Below are 18017 nucleotides of genomic sequence, written 5' to 3' on the forward strand. Positions count from 1 at the left end.
GTGAAAAGGTGACCCCGGCTTCCTCTGCCATGAGCCATGCAGCAGCTTAGAGCGAGGGTCTCTTCCCTGCAAACCATCATTATCCGATACAAGCTTCTTGGCACAGCAACTTTGCAATGATTCTGACACTTTCTTACACACTAACTTCAGCAATTGAAGAACCCAAGTAAATCGCTCATGTTCATGATATCTCCTCAAAGGCGGAGGTGTAAATTCATAAAAGCGCAAATTATCACTATCTGACCGCAGACCACTCTACTAAAATAATAAAACAACTAAAACCTTTGGCCTATGTTTAACGTCATAGCAAAAACCAAGACAGAAGATTTAGGTCATAAAATGTGTTTAGGAGGCCTATCAGACTTTGCTTCATCATTCTGATTCAGTGTTTAGGCCTGACTAATTCAGGAGTTTGTCACAGTAATAGTGTTTTTCACAATCAGAACCAGGCTGACTATAATTTTTTGACATGCTAACAGGCCAACACTACAATGTGATTTTACTTTGTAAACCAAGGTTGGCCATGGCAATTTTTACAAACACTGAAACGTTTACTAAGAGTCCCTCATTCAACAATCCTATATTAACTATAAGCAACATTTTCAAGGACTCATCATTTTTCATTCCAATTGGTACTGTTTTCAAAAAAGGACTGACCTTCTTAGAAGATGCACTTTTTGAGGTCTTGGCCTATCCACATTTAGGAGTATGTGGTAACTGCTCCGATTTGTTTACTTGAAATCCTGAGAAGACTAGGCCTAGGACTAGTTGTTGAGGGTTTATGGCTTGATTTCCTTATGAAAACGCGTTTCTTGAAAGCAGGTAGGCTTTGAATCGTGGCATTATAAAATTCCCACTAACTACACCTTATAACAAAAAATACTCAGAACTTCTCGCACTAAAACTAAACTCACAAAAAAATAAACACATAATCATTTTATCGTAATTTTCACTCTCTAAAACAGAAATGTCAGTAAACCAAAATAACATGTATGTGCTACCTAAGGTTATAAGCAATGGTTATAAAACAAGATGTTTTGGTTGAGTTAGTGTAAGTTTAGTTGACATAACAACACTGTCACTATTGCCAACCAAATCATGAACATAGACTGCAAAACAACGAAGTAGTAACTATAACATGCATCCATTCAAAGTGTGACTGCTACAGGCCCGAAACTGCCTGCAGGCCTATTTAAAAAAAAATATTTCGGACACTATCTAGGTCATCATAAAAAAAATTTAATACCCAACCATTGTGATTATCGGGAAAATTTCCAAACTTTAATAAAAAAAAAAAAAAAAAAAATTTGTAATTTTTGAGATTTTTTTTACGAAGTGCTGGTCCATTTTACGTTCACCGTTTAAGTTCTGAGATATGTTTCAGTGAGCATAGTTGAGTCCGGGCATGAACAAAATATTATACAAACCAGAAACCTTACTTTCGGTCAAAAAGTGTTGACTTCTTCCAGGTCTTTAGATATCCTCCGGTGCCATTAAGTTGAGTTTACTTTGTTTCAGGTGCCGATTCAGAAAATTTATTGTTACAGTTAAAACCGCACGGTTTCGCAACAACAATTTTGTTATGACTGTTGCATGTGTAATGAGCCACTATTTCCTGGTTTCAATGTGAATTATATTTCCAACACCCGTGTTGAGCGTATCCTTGTTTGCCAACACAGCCTCAATTAAAAGAAAAAATCCTGTCATAACAGTGTTTTATTGGCTATTGTTTTGATATTACTCGTGGTTTTCTAAGTATTTCATTGATTTTCATTGTTGATTTTTGCAGGCAGACCTATGTGCAACCTGTAATTCTGTTAGTTCAGTTTTAACTGATTTTTAGTGTTGTTGTTTAGTTTTCTATTAAGTGGCAAATGTTATTTTAGTAACGTGATGAAGTCGTAAAGGATTAAGATAAAGAACCACAAAGAAAACACAAGAAAGGGTCTCCAAGAAAAGGTAAAAACAAATTGCACATCATTGTTGGTCTGAAGACCATCAAATAAATATGATGATGAAAGCCAACAATTGGATATATACTATCATGGAACCTAATTTCTGTTTAAAAAAGGAAAATGAATAGAGGCAAATCATACATTAAATTAGGCAGAACAACCATCAGTCGAGATTAAGGAGGCGCACGCTTTGGTTACCAATTCTGAAAAAATAAACTAAACAAGAAAACCAAAAAGTATTAAACAAGATTATGATATTCGTTAATATAACCAATATGCGCAGATAATGGTTTTAAGAGAAGTTCATCTAGCTTAACCACAAAAATTTAAAAAAGGGCCCACTTCCTTGTCCCCATTCCTGTTTTTCAACATCTTTGTTTTCTTACCGTGACAATCGCTATTTGCTATTGGCCTCTGGTCAGTCGTAGGTGGTTGGTCGACGAATGCAGACCTATTGTGGCCTGCATTCTCTAGTTCAGGTTTTATTTAGTGCTGTGTTTAGTTTTTTTATTGAGTGCATGTTTTTGGACACACAACATGGTGGTTGTGATTCCTGACTTATGTGTGTCACAACGTACTGGTATGATTTGTTTTATTTTAACCTAGTTTGTAATTATATGTTAGGTTAGTTATTTACCTGAAGAAGAGATCAGATTGCAGATCTCGAAATGTAGTGTTACTGATTTTTTGTATCACTGAACGAGTGGCAAATGTCTGGAAAAATCCTGTTTCCTTTAGAATAGTTAATTACATTTAACAGGACTTTTTTCAATTAATATTTCATAACTTTAGAGACCAAGATGGGATTGTTCACTACATACTGTAGAGACCAGTGGGGCTTAGCCCGGAGGGATTTTCAGGCTAGACCTATATTTATACTGTGGATGCTAAGAATGTCCTTGTAAAATTTCAGTACAATCAGTTGAATAGTTTATGCATGAAAGCACAACAAACAAACAAACAAATTGGTGTTTATAATATTAGGATGTTACTTATCATGAGGCTGATACTTACAGCTGCATTTTAATGAGAAATTGATTAAATTCTAATAGCAAATACCGACCTTAGTTGTATACACACAGTGGGCTTAATGCAGCTTCTCAGTTTTTAGATATCAATACTAACTGGTAGCAATATTTTAATGGCAGTCTGCTTTATCCAAAAGTGTAATTATCTGAAATAGAACTTGATCCCATCAGCTACAGATAATCGCATCCCTAGTATATTTGATAACAAATCAAATTATGTGCTATAATTGATTTTATAGACTCACAAATTGTTTAACCTGATTTGAAATTCCATCTGGTTTCAATACCTTACTGTGCAATGTTAACGTGAACTAAACGAAACAACAAATTTAGTACTGAATTGCAACTAATGAAGCTATGTCACTGAAATAATATTACTTTACTACCAGCTTACTAAACACTACATTGAATAGCTCTACTACATTAGTAGTTTTATACTTGTAGTTGCCATGCTACCTGTCCAATACAGATACTGTTCCTAAAAACCAGGCCGACTCCTGTGTTAATTTATTTACAACATTCATGCCACAATTGCAATGTACAGAAAAATCAGTATGTAGTTCAGTATACATACTGAACTACATACATTATACATACAGTATAATTTGATGTCGCAATAATCATAAAAGTGCGTTAAACTTGATAACTGATGTATATTCAATACTAATTTATTGTGAGTATGCCCAAGATGCTGAACTTTCATCCTATCCTAGTATTAAAAAGACTGAGTCTATTGTAGTTTTAGTTTCATTTTGTAAACATAGTGATTTTGAAGTTCAAACCACTAAGTCAATAATTTGCGCCCAGACCAAGGATGGAAAACAAAATCAAAACAATATCCTATCTTTTTACGTTTCCTGATTCGCACCACATGAAATCATAGCTAACAAATCATTACTATCTTGATTGTGGAGAGCTTCAGTCAAACTAAAGCTGACTGAGCCAACAATGTGCATCTCCTTACAAAGGTGTGTTTTAACCAGCATGTTCTGACGCTATAAGGAATTGGGAAACTGGGAGGACAGTCCAAACTCAGACCAGGTCGTTAAGATTAATAACCAGGAGCAAGTTAATGGCTAAGTAATGCGCTATATCTACCAATGGTAGCTTCTAGATCTGGCTGTTGGATTCTGCTGTGAACAGTGTTCCAGAGAGATATTTTGTGTTTTATTTTTTCTTTGGCCATGAACAACATAGGCCTTATAGATCATTTCTTGGAAGACTCAATGGACAATTTTTTTAATGACCTTAATCTTAGTAGTATTCAATTACTTTTAGAGCAAAAAGAAGATAAATCCTCATCATTTTATTTCCAGCTCATTAGTATAACATGCATACGTGCACACACACGCACAGACATGCACACACATAATATAAATGCTTATACAGTCCGTAAAAGTTTGAAAATGGATGATGGCAGATATCCTCTGTCGGTGATCACAAGTGAGCAAAAACAGCACTATTACAAAATACCAGACCCAGGAGAAGGGCTCGTGACAAGTTTGTACAACACTAGATATACCATGGAGTGTTAAAAATAAATATAGATTACGGTATAACACATATACCACTACTGTCTGGTGTTCCTTTACATTAAAACTGTATATTATGTACATCCTTATAGAGCAACAGAGTATAACGAAACGTTACGTAACAGTGATTTATGTACAAGATGACCGACGTCAAGTCAGTTCCAAGCACCAAGGGGATACGTTAAACTGTCCACTGTATTCCGCACACAGACGTTAACATGTAATAATACAGGATTTGAGGGTGGAAACAATATTGCAATAAACGAAGTACTAATACAACTAAGCTTTTTTTTAAAAAAAAAAATCAAATTTGAAGAGATATGAGTAATAGTAAAGTTTGTATGCATAACATAAAAATATTATTACTTTAAGATTATATTCCAAACTAAAGTCTAATATTAAACCCTTTAACAGTTATATCTATTTGCTCCCAATGATATTATTGACATTCCGGAACATCTAGTATTTAATATTTCTACAAACAAGGTTTTTTATGATTTTCTCAGATTCCAATTTAAATATGAGATTCTTATTGCAATTTTAATAGCAGGAACCCTAAGCTGTATACTTTTTACATTTAAAACAATTTAGGAGAGAGTACAACAGTGATATGGAATGTTGCGTAAACTTCTATTAGAATTTTATCTTTTTTATTGCTTTAAATAAAGTTGATTAGTTTTATTTGCAAAAATAATCAAATATTTTAAACTATTTTAAATTTTGTTTTAGTTCCTATATACCCTTAATTCTTGTGAATAAATAAAGAAAAGCCGTCCCAGAAACAAAATACTCTGCCAAGGGTTAACACAGAGAGAGGAATCTTTAAAATAATGGATTAACATTTGACTAGTACTTTAACATACGTAATTACATTAAAAAATTACTCAATTCAGTATTATGAGGTTCAATTTTACATTAATTAAATTTCACTTAATCGTTCTAACTTATTCTAAATTTTATTTAGAGGACTGCAAAATTTATTTATTGTTGTCCTAATATTATGTTCAAATACAAAAATTATCTTCTTTTGTGGGTCAAATATTTAAGATGTTTATTAAATATAAAATTTTAACCTGTGTTTGCAGGCATGAATGTTTATTATTGTCAAGAGAGTAAACTGTATTAAGATTTCTTCCATAGTGTTAATAGGAAAATCTTTCTTGGTTGTAATAAAATTATATATTCACTTGGCAAGAATACTTTCTTAATATTTCCGTACTTCAATACTTCCATAATATTTCTTATAACTATTAAGGTAACTTTATAAGGTAATGTTTTTTAGGAGTTTTGTCCTTTTACATAAACCTTACAGTTAGAAATATGTAAAATGGTAAAAAGTAGACAAGTTTAAATGCTTAGGATGTGTCTGACACATGTCTGTGACCAGTATAAAGCAAAAACAGAATGTTTAACAAATTAATATAAGAACACCTTGGGGTTTATGTCATTGAAAGTAATTCCTCTGAAACAGAGTAATATGAGTAAGTATAATAGAAATAACCTATTTGTAAACTTTGAGCACGAAAAACTGTCCTAGACAAAATGGCAAACTTAGGCAATCTTGACTAGTCCAAATTATTTGGGGGAAGAAACAAATAATATCAAACAAAATGTCTACATAAGACTAGTGGCAGGTAAACTTGTCTTTTCTTTCAGCGGGCAGCTGTTGCGTACAGTTCCCTACTAGTTATCACAAAATTCATACAAAATGGTAGTATTTCTACACTGAACAACACGTAATGTTAGGACTGACTGTAAACTCGACGAGGCTAGGGCCACCAGCGTTGATTGTGGAAAAGACACTTGTTCGGCTAGTCCTAGTCTCCTACTCTACGCCTAGGCTAGGTCTATCTGAAGTACTTTAACCCTGTAACGACTAGAAACTTTTCGATAAACAGTTCAGAGTCGAGCACCGCGATGTGCGCAGCACGACCGATGAGCGAGTTTGCGGTATTGGGGAGTGCATGGTGCACGTCATATCGAACCAATGTCACTTCCAGTCCGGCTTGTTTGATGATCGGGTAGAGGATGTTGTGGACCATCTCCCGGTAAGCAGCACCTGCAACATGGTACATCCATCAATAGAAACAATGCTTACATTTATTTTCAGAAAGAACTAAAAGGTACAAATACAATTAAAAGAAGAACTAAAACACAATCATCTATGCAATCATCAGAATTAATAAATATAACCATCACTACAATGTTATTCTTTAATGACTCTTAAAAATTGGGTTGAAAGTGAACTATTTTGGTTTAAAGGTTAATACATTAATATTGTAATTTAACTCATTGTTACCCATTGTTTATCAGTGAATTAAATATTCTCGTCATGCACTAGCTGGGCTTAGTGGCATGGTGAGAAGCTCAGGTCGTAAAAACGATTTGCTTTTAACCCTTTCGCACGCTACTAATAAATCTATTAACTTTCCCTATAATGCCAAGACAAGTAAAAAAAATATTTTTCTTTAAGCTCAAAAGCTAATTTAATATAGCTAAAATATTAATGGTTAAAGCAAAAAAATTATAAAGCAGGTAATTTTACTTTAAAAATACCGTATTTATTGATAAAAATAAAAACATAACTATTTACAATACTTTTTATTTCAAATAATGACAACCGAGAAAGCAGTAACACATGCCAACGGATGTTTGGTTATGGCTCTGTAGGAGACGCAGAACTGACGAGCAGGTGGTCGGAGTTAGACAAAGGGCACTCCCCCTCCCCATGCCGCTGAGTGAAGATCAAAATACTTTCTTGCCAAGTGCGATAAGCAAGAAGCGTGCCCTGGACATTTGAAAGGCCTTTTAATGAACTAAAAAACTCTCCAAGAGACATAATCTATAATATTGATAATAACTGTATTTGGTTCTGGTCAAAGTCTACCATTCTAATGATATATCCGTCTATACAGCGTGGGAAGGTTTTAATTTTACTTCTTAATAATGCCTTTTAGACTATGTGAGCGTCATTGCTAGTCTACTGAACGTTTTTAGCGATGGCCTTTCTTTAGTTTTCTCAAACATGTGTATAAATATTCTGTAGATCACAGTACATAGAAATTGAACAATCAGCCAAATTTATTTTCTGCTCTGTAGCACTACTGATTTATTGTTTTTCTCAGCAATTTTAAAATAGTAACTAGTTTCACAATGTGCATGTATTATTATGTGTTGTTAAAAATAGAAAATTTGACGATCATCCAAATTGGATCAATATTCTGCATAATAAATAAGTAGCACAACCTTTAGTTGCTAATAATCAATAAAATAAAATATTATATATCTTTTGTAAGTATACAGATTCATCTGATAATGTCTAAATTATATACGAGAATACAATTCAAAATACAGGTAAGTTGTTTACTTTTCTGCTGTCGACGCTCAAATTAATTTGCACCTGTTTGTGAACGGCCTAACAAACCAACCCACAATGAGTTGAATTTAATTTTACTGTGTTAAATATTTTTTACCTAGAATAACCATTTTTTACTTTTTCTTTTCTTTATTACATGAACATGATGTACAGTAATAGTGTCCATACAAAATTCAAAGAGAGTATGCCATTACACAAAGTAAAAATGTTAATATATTTTATGCCATTCAATATTAGTGCAGTTCTTTCTCAGCTTGGCGTTTTCAGGAACTCTTCAAGGGTGTATATTGGTCTTTTCACTAGGTAGTCTTGAAGTTCCTTTCTTGAGTCTATTTCCTGATGGGTATCTGATGTTTTCTGGGAGCATATTTTTTGAGTTTTTTCTACCAATGTATGATGGAATTTTTACCAAAAAGAACAGTGCAGTGTTGAGGCAATATGTATCTGGAAGCATTAACGGGTATGGTAGGTGTGGACGTCCACTGTTGGTCTGGAGGTTTAGTCTGTCAACATGTATGATTGTTTCAAATATGTTAGAGAGCCATTACTGTTAGTATACCCAGAGACTGGAAGGCTTTGTCGGCAGCCTTTGAAATGGTTCCAGTCCAGCTAGAGTCCTAATTGCTTTCTTTTTGTAAAATGAGTACTCTGTTAAGGTTTCCCAGTAGAGCTGCCCCAGACAACCAGTCCATATCTGATATGTGATTCTAACTAATGTGTAATACGCAATTTTTTGCAGCTTCTAAAGTTCCAATCCATTTGATACGTTTTGGTAGATGTCCTGTGCTCATTTTTTTGAGGTGTTATTTACTTGTTCTGTCCATGAAAAGCTTGTTATCTATTGTGATACCCAAAAACTTGACCTGATTACCTGCTGATGTATTGGGTAGACTTGGTGTTTGGTCTTTTTCCCTACTGAGGTTTAGTGCTAGATCATTGAGGTTTGCTATACATGAGAGCATTTTGCACTGATGATTGAGAGATTTGAGTTCCAGGTATTTTGCTGGGGTGTACGTGTGTGAATAGAGGCAGACCAAATTAGCCTTTTTGTGAGATTCTGTTTTTTGCTTGTAAAAAGAATGTTTACATCGAATAAGCAAAAGAAACAAAACTGAAAACTGGGAATGTACGAGGGCTGTTCAGAAAGTAACCTCCGGTTGGTCACAGTGCGGGTAGTGGAGGGGAGTAGCGCGCCATCTGTGCATTCACGCACTAAGCAGGTCAGTCGGCATCAAGCTGTAGTCGAGTGAACATCGTACCTGCGCTAGTTTAGTTTTTGTGGCAGTTTGAAATGCTTGTGATGTCGGACGGGTGCTGCAATAGAAAATACCGCCAAATGTGAAGTGCGTGCTGTTATAACGGTTTTTTACAGCCAAAGGATACTCTGCAGCAGCTATTCATCGTGAGCTTTGTGCCGTGTACGGACCACAAGTTATGAGTGAAGGAGTTGTCCGTGAATGGGTACGTTTATTTAAAAGTGGACGAGAAAACGTTCATGATGAAGAGAGGAGTGGTAGACCATCCTTGGTGACTGACGAACTCGTTCAGACAGTTGATGCAAAAGTTCGTGAAAATCGACGTTTTCAACAATGGCGGAGTTGTCTACTGATTTTCCACAGATTATCTAAGACTCTTTTGTACGAGATAGTGACAGCAAGATTGGGTTACCCGTAAGTTTATGTGCACGATGGGTGCCCAAAATTCTTACCGACCACCACAAAACTCAAAGAATGGCCTCTGCATTAGACTTTCTGTCACGTTATGCGGACGAAGGAGAACCATATGTTAAACAGAATCGTGACCGGTGACGAAACCTGGATTAAGTACGTAAACCCTGAGACAAAAAGAACAAATCAAAGATGTGGGCACATTCAGATTCGCCTACCAAACCAAAAAAAGCCCGGCAAGATTTTTCTGCCAGAAAACTGATGGCAACGGTGTTTTGGGATGCCAAAGGGGTGTTGTTGGTTGAATTCATGGAACGTGGGACGACCATTAATCAAGACGTGTACTGTGGAACACTAAAAAACATTACGACGGGCTATACAGAACAAACGCCGTGGTATGCTGACTTCCGGTATCGTTTTTTTGCACGATAACGCCCCGTCCTCACTCTGCTTGCAGAACAACAGCCCTTCTTAAGTCCTTCAAGTGGGACGTTTTCAACCATCCACCTTACAGCCCAGATCTGGCGCCAAGCGACTTATCACCTCTTCATGCATATGAAGAAATGGCTCGGGTCCCAGCGGTTTTGATGACGACGAAGAGCTCAAAGATGCGGTCACAGGCTGGCTCAAGGCACAGGCGGGTGATTTTTATGCAGAAGGAATTTCAAAGCTTGTGAAGAGATACGATAAGGGCCTCAATCGTGGATGGAGACTATGTCGAAAAATAGTGCAAAGATGTAGTTGTAAGATGTATATATTAAAAATATTTTTACTTAACTTGGTGTATTTTTTTCATATCGACCGGAGGTTAACTTTCTGAACAGCCCTCGTACATGCAATAATTGTAAGCTGTGAATTTTTGAAAAACAATACCAGACATCATACACAGCTCAAGTATGTGAATTGTGTGCTCTTACATTATACACCACAGACCACATTGCTATATCCCCGTGGCCTGTGTTTTTTTTCATGAAGTTAGTGAATGTATTACTGCAATACATTTAAAATTAGTTATACAAGTTTAAATAAAACTAGTCCTCCTCCGTAGACTAATGGTTATAGTCTCGGCTCTCTAACTGAGAGATCACGGGTTTCAAATCCCGGGGAGGGCCAATCATGTTATAGACACGAAACAAGATAAACCAGTGAACATCGAAGCCTACATAGCTTTAGCTGAGGCTTAAAAAAAGAGAAAAAAAATAATAAAAAAAATAAATAAATAAAACTCCAAAAATAACTCTTTGAAATAACTAAGTATGCTCAACCTCAAACATTTAAATTACATCTAAAACCAATAATGTTTTTTGAGAATTTTTTAAGTTATTTTGAAAATCAGGAAGGATGAAATAAAGAGATTATGATATAAACTATTTAGCGACCCCAAACATTGTTGGGAGTGGTCTAAGACGTCGAACTTTAGAATCTGTTAGGGATAGCTGCGGGTTCAAATCCTTCCCTGAGGACCGTTTCACTTTTTATCAGTATCATCAACCTTATACTGTATTGGCTTTCCCCCTTACTCTGTTGATAAGATCCTCGCACAGGCCATGAGAATGAGCAGAATAAGATTTAAAAAGGAATTGGCTTCTTATAACAAAATTCAAATAACCTAGTACCAGTATCACAAGATTGTTGTTAAGTTCATTTACTTGATGTGAAAGGTATGATCAGATGGACCTTTTAATTACATTACTTCCTGCTTTATTCTCTTTGTACTTTAGAACAGTGTGTATGGGGCTCTACAATATTTCTTCCCTGTAAGGATTCACTTTTTTGCTTGAATTATACCTGTCAGCAGAACATAAACTAGAGTACAGCAAATACATATGGGATATCCAGTGGATGTCCAGGAGTGGCACCGGAGTTAAGGTAACAACTTACGGTTGATAGGTCGAATTCCTGCCCTCTGTCCTGTATAATAGAAGCCACACTGAATATGTTTAAATTCAACAAACATTTTCTCAAGGTTTTGCTCAACAGAACAATATATATATTATAGAGCCCTGTAACTCCAACTAGGTTGAAATCATGACCCGAAAACTCACCAAGACTGCATGTGTCTTTAAACTGCAGCCTTGCATAACTCGATGCGGGCAGAGTGAAGCGGCACGTAGCGATCCTGACTGGATCCGCAGAGCAGCAGGTGACGGAAGTGCGAGAGGTGACATCGTTTGTGACAGCTTGTACAGGAATGTCTGTCGCACATCTGCTGCGTCACGTAGTGCCAACTGGAGTAGTGACCCTGACTTCTTTCCACTTCTGCATGAACCACATGCCTGGAACACACACAATTAAATTAGCGTATCTGAGTGCAGACATTGGAGAAGAAAAGATCAATAGTTGTTTATGTATAATCCAGCCCTAGACAATCAGTCTCATCATCTGTATTAAAAAATGTTATTTGGACTGATGATCTACTTCAATCACACTGTAAAAGATAGGCATTTAGTTCACTTCATCAATGTTACTTGATAAAATAAAAGATTGGAGAAAATGTTATGTGTGACCTACAAGCAGGGTGACCATGTGGTTCTTTGAAAAATATCAGTATATGCTTGATGGATTGTTTAGCACTTTCACACACACGTTGGAGCAATAGAGTCCCACTCATTCTTTCTTAAAACTCAGTCGTGGGGCTCTAGAGACCCATGCCTTACCATTATCTAATTTCATACGGCATGTTAAAAAATCAATAAAAACCACGATCATCGCAAACGTGCTAGAGTCCAGATTACATAGAACTCAATCTTTTAGTACATTTGTTTGTAATGTTAAAATAACAATATTTACTTAGTTGTTTACAAATAATTTAACACCACATCAGCATTAATCCACAATTATCAAAACTTTTTTACTGGATCTGGATTCTCATTATATTTTTGGTAGTACAAACTGTCCTCAAATCAATCATTTATTTTAAAAGCTGTCTGATGTTTTGATAGACTATGTATCGTATTATTCAGTTTAAATATTATAAAAAAACTAGCTGTTTCCCGCGGCTTCGCTCGATTTCCGTAAACCTTGGCCATGTACTTTGCACTTCTGGTTCAAGTGATTTCCAACGACTATGTAGAGTTTACCTTGTTGCCACAATCAAGAAAATCTGTGTATGCTTATAGCCATTATACACGTACATGTATTTTATTTATAAAGCGGTCTAACAGTCAAGCTTTAAGTTCAAACCATTATTTTATTCATAACGACAAACATATATCCTAACTTAGTGCCTTCAAATTGTCTTTGGCAAATTAGTATACGTAACTGTCTCGTAATTTGCAGTTTATAATGTTGCAGGCGCTTTGAAAAACTTTTATATTTTTGCAGCGCCCACCTCGTGGTGAGTTTTATAAATGAGTATAGCATAATAAACCTTCTCCGTCGAAAAGTACATATACATTAAAATTTTCATAATGATCGGTGAAATAGTGTACGATTCCATAAAGGACAAACACACAAACATTCATTTTTATATATATTTTTATATATATATATATATATATAGATAGATGTAGATTGTTGATAACATTTTGAAACTGTAAAAACATTTACATTTTCTCTAGATGTAGATTATAATTATGTTGATTCATCTTGTTATAGCTACCATATAAATACAGTAATAGTTTTCCAATTCTTTAATAGTTGCAAGTCTGCCTGAATACGCAATTTCCAATAAAATGTGGCCATATCAAAATCACAAGCCATTCTTTTATATCAGTAACTTCATAGAATCATCATAAAAGACTTCCAGTTTGATATACACTTGTGTATTAAGGGAGTTAAAACATGAAGAAATGGCTGACATTGATTGTATATAACTGTTGGGGACAATCACTTGCTTTAAAGGCAAAATATAGTTGGAAGTATCTCAATCATGCCTCATACTATTCCCTCGTGACTCACCCATGTTTACGAGCCCACTGTTATTGTACAGCGTGCCCAGGTGGGGGGCCTGACAGAGACAGGAAGGTGTGCAGCCTCGGCAGGAGATGCTTTCATCTGAGGCCGAGCGATGGCAGCACGTATGATGATGTTGCCTAGGGAGTGGCCTACGAAGCTAATTTTGGTCGGATTGAGGCCGCAAGCGTCTACGTGGTACAGGATCTCACCCACCAGGCGATCCGTCATGGTGTCAAAATCAGAAAAGGTGTCACCTATGACAAAATTTTAGACTGATTTACAACTGTGAAACAAGGATTTCAAAAAAAAAACTACAAAAATATTCAAGTATTCAATATTTCATTTATTTATAAAAATTCAGAACTATTTAAAACTTCATTAATGCAATATAACAAAAAAAAATCATTGTAATCTGAAAAATATCTTTAATTTATTATAAAAAAACTTTAATTCATGCTCTTCTTTCCTCTGTTTTAATATTTCATTCCCAATTTGATTCATATTTGTAACGGATCTTTTGACTATGATATATTATAAACAGATATTGTACATAAAGCCCCTAAGTGCTTCTTAAAAGGCCAAAAGCATTCTTAAATTAGCTCTTAATATATATTGCAGTTAAAACAATGTTATGCCTACTCTGACAACTGATACTCAACATTTTGAACTACATCTGTTTTGATAGAGTTACTGACCTTTAATTTTGTTATGTTGTTTAGTAACAAATTTAAAGTTTATGTTTAATAATCAAACAACATTTTATTACAAAATGGACAAATACCCGACCAAAGACATAGGGAGAGTCAGCCAAACTCCCTTTTACCAAAAAAACTGAACCACAACTCTCTATCCTACGCAACAGAAAATGAGCTACAAGAGCCCATTAACATTATACGTGGTAATGGTGCAAATCAAAGTTTTTTTAGACCTCTGCCAAAAAAATAAAAGAAAAACTAAAAAACAAAATAGTCTCTGTGCACAGAAAACACAGGGGAGAAATTTAATGACACAAGTTAAACTGACTATATTACATCAGAACATCAACTCCATGTCAAATAAAGTGAACAGACTAAACCACTTGTTAGACGAATTCCTCCCTAGTATTGTTGTGGTAACGGAGCACGGACTAAAAAACATGATGCTCTTGAAAATACCAAAATTCCTAACTATGAACTAGGTAGGAAGTTTCTCTAGGATGCATCATCAAAAAGGAGGTGTAGCCATATATAAACACTTAATCTGGGAAATAAAGTGGACAGGATTGATACAATTCCAGCACTAGAGATGATATGTGAGACCCCAACTTATGAAAATCAAAGAAGGTCAAAAGAGCATCTATGTGTTGGGTGTTTATCAGACCACCATCTGGAACTTGGATGAGGCAATCGATCACTTAAACAGAGATCTTGGAACACAATCCCCTTTCAACAAAGCATTATAATTGGCGACATAAACGTGGACAACCTAGTTCAAGGACAGTCCCTGTTTGAAACTTAATGATGCTCTTGCACAATATGGTGTTAGGAGATTATCACTGCCACCTACCAAAGTAACCAGCACTACATCAACATCAATTGGACTGTGTCTGCTCCAACATCCCTTTACCAGAAGTCACAGTAGATGTCTTGACCACAGGGCTTTCGGATCACAAACGCACAGCTGTGTTCAACGAATCTGAAGAAATCACCTGTTCCCACAACTTATTCAATTAGAAGACATCTTAATAAAAATAACCTTGACAGCCTGAGTGACTACTTAAAGGGACTTAACTGGGAATTAGTGCTTAATGCACCAGCTGTGGACACTGCTTTTTAGAAATTTTAGCCAAATACTTAACTCTGCAATGAACCTAACATGTCCTTATAAAAAAATCAAAGGAAAAGCGTAATGCAAGAGCTTGTCACTTTAATGAATCCAAGAAGCTCAAAAGACTGAAGACCGAGTTTTTAAAAGCCTTAAATAGAGAAGAAACCACAGGTTGCGTAGCTGCTAAAACCCAAACAGCAGAAAAGTAAAAAAGCCTATGATATGAGACTGAAATATCTAAAAAGGCAAGCAATAGTAGACCGCATAAGCAACTCAGAAAACAGGTCAAAAGCAGTCTGGGACACAATTAATAATGAACGCCATAAGAAGAAGAAACAGGACACTCCACTTGAAATTGACAGTCAATGGCAACAAAATTAAAACAATCCATTCGAAATTAGCTGAGCACCTAAATACTTATTTTACAACTATAGCTGAGATAACACTAAAAGAAGCAGGTCAAACTTCAGATATCTCAAGGAAGCCTCAATGCACTACCAATGCACCTGAATTTGTTATTCATAGCACTACACAGGCAGAAGTTAAGAAAACCATCATGGCAATGAAATCAAAACCATCAGCAGGCATAGATGATGTCTCATCTATCTTACTTAAGCACTGTGTTGATGAAATTACACTGCCTCTGACTGATATTATGAACAAGTCCTTAGCTCAGGGTTATTTTTCCAGCTGACCTTAAGATTGCCAAAATAATCCCTATTAAGAAACAACCACAAAGCACAGAAGCTGGCCACTTTAGACCAATATCTCTTGTATCAACCATCTCCAAGATATTTGAAAAAATTGTTTTAACAAGATTAATAACCCACCTCATGGACAATAATTTTGATCAGTAAACATCAGCACGGATTTTTATCCTCTAAATCTACAACCACAGCTATCACTGACTTCTTTGAGAATGTAATTGACCAAATTGGAAACTGGAAAAATAGCATCTGCTATTTTCTTGGATCTAAGTAAAGCTTTCGACACACTGGGACATAATTTTACTTCTTACTAAGCTGATGACTTTAGGAATCCAAGGCAATGCAATAAATAAGGTTCAATAGTTATTTGAAGAACAGGACTCAACTAGTAGAGCTGAAATATACAGCTAATAACACAGTTTACCATGCTAGGTCAAAACCCTCAATATAACAAGAGGGGTCCCTCAAGGCTCAATACTGGGTCCAGTCTTGTATGTATTGGTAACATAATGACCTCCCAGATTACCTAAAGGAGCAAGCCCACACCACAATGTACGCTGATGACAACAGCTCTTATACTTGCTGAAAAAGGCCCTAATGATTTAGATTGTCAGGCCTTCATTGCTTTCAATATGGCAAAACAATATTGTCAGGAGAACGATCTTGCACTAAATGACAGCAAAACTAAACAAATTCTGTTTACAAGAGCTGCAAAAACTTAACCGAGGGGTTTGCCAATGGTGGAAGTAGAGGACGAGACCAAATACCTAGGAGTGATCATTGACCAACATCTGTCCTGGACCCCTCATGTGGACATGGTGTGCAGGAAAACTGAGTACTGCCCTGTATGTTGTAAAAAGAATAAGGTCTGTTGCAGATCTGTCAACGGCCAGGGTCGCGTATTTTGCCCTATTTGAGTCTGTTGTGAGGTATGGTTTGATAATATGGGGAGGGTCAAGTATAGGAAATATGACTAAAGTTCTAAAACTTCAAAAGAAAGCGGTAAGAATATTGGCAGGTCTAAATCATCTTGACTCGTGCAGAAGTGCTTTCAAAGACCTTGGAATTCAGACAGTGGTGGCTCTTTACATACAACAAACCATTCTACATGTATTTAACACTGATTACAATAGACTGGGCGAAATTCATTCATATGGAACCCGCAATGTGACAGGACTTCGTCTTACAACCTCATCGACTCACCATGACTACCAAGAAGCCATCTTATGCAGGTGCAAAATTTTACAATCTCCTACCAAGACACCTCAAGAGCATAACAAGAGAGTCAGCGTTTGAAGAGGAATCTCAGTGCATGGCTTGCTGACAGGACGTTTTACTCCATCGAGGAGTTTTTAAACTGGACATGACATTTTTATCTTTATCTATGTTTTAAACTAGATAAAATTTTTACATACATATTGACACATATTCTGTACTCGATGTATATGAATAAAGTTCTCTTTGATTGATTGAAAACCATCAGTTTAGGGTTTATCTCTGTGAATAATACACTGAGTAATGAAAACTTACTTAGGCCTATATGAACATGAATTAATAATATGCAATATGGGAATTCGAACCTTACAAAACACAACGTAATCGTTTTCAAGTACCTGATTTCTCTCGGACATGAGGAAACTCTAGATTGGCGCCTGGGAGGCCCAGCTCTAGGTAGGTCTTGACCAATCGGAGGTCTGCGGAGTTCCCGTCCAAGCCCGTGGACACAGACCACAAGGTGGAGACCCTCAGGCGAGAAGATGCGGGTACTCGTCACTGATGTGGAAGTACGGCAACGTTGATGCCAACGTTGGGAAATCGCTGTTGAAAAGCAAAAAAAATTTCATAGTCATTGCTACAAATATTTTTTATATTTCAGTAAACACTATAAAAAGTCTAATGGTGATAAGTTTTCATTTAAACTCTATCACTTGTTCTGATTACAGAACAGTTAGAGGGTAAAAATCTGGTGTGAATAATAGAAAATATGAGTAGTAAACGAGTTACTATTGCATACTGATTCATGCCAAATTTGACATTTTAATCATTATT

The 18017-nt window shown here is 35.8% G+C and overlaps 1 pseudogene; it reads right to left on the minus strand.

Moving 5' to 3' along the window:
* Positions 1–6357: 6357 nt before the first annotated feature.
* Positions 6358–17786, minus strand: LOC124374618 (annotated as a pseudogene).
* Positions 17787–18017: the final 231 nt, after the last annotated feature.

Source organism: Homalodisca vitripennis, unplaced genomic scaffold, assembly GCF_021130785.1.
Source record: "Homalodisca vitripennis isolate AUS2020 unplaced genomic scaffold, UT_GWSS_2.1 ScUCBcl_9345;HRSCAF=17808, whole genome shotgun sequence".
Classification (NCBI taxonomy): Eukaryota; Metazoa; Arthropoda; class Insecta; order Hemiptera; family Cicadellidae; genus Homalodisca; species Homalodisca vitripennis.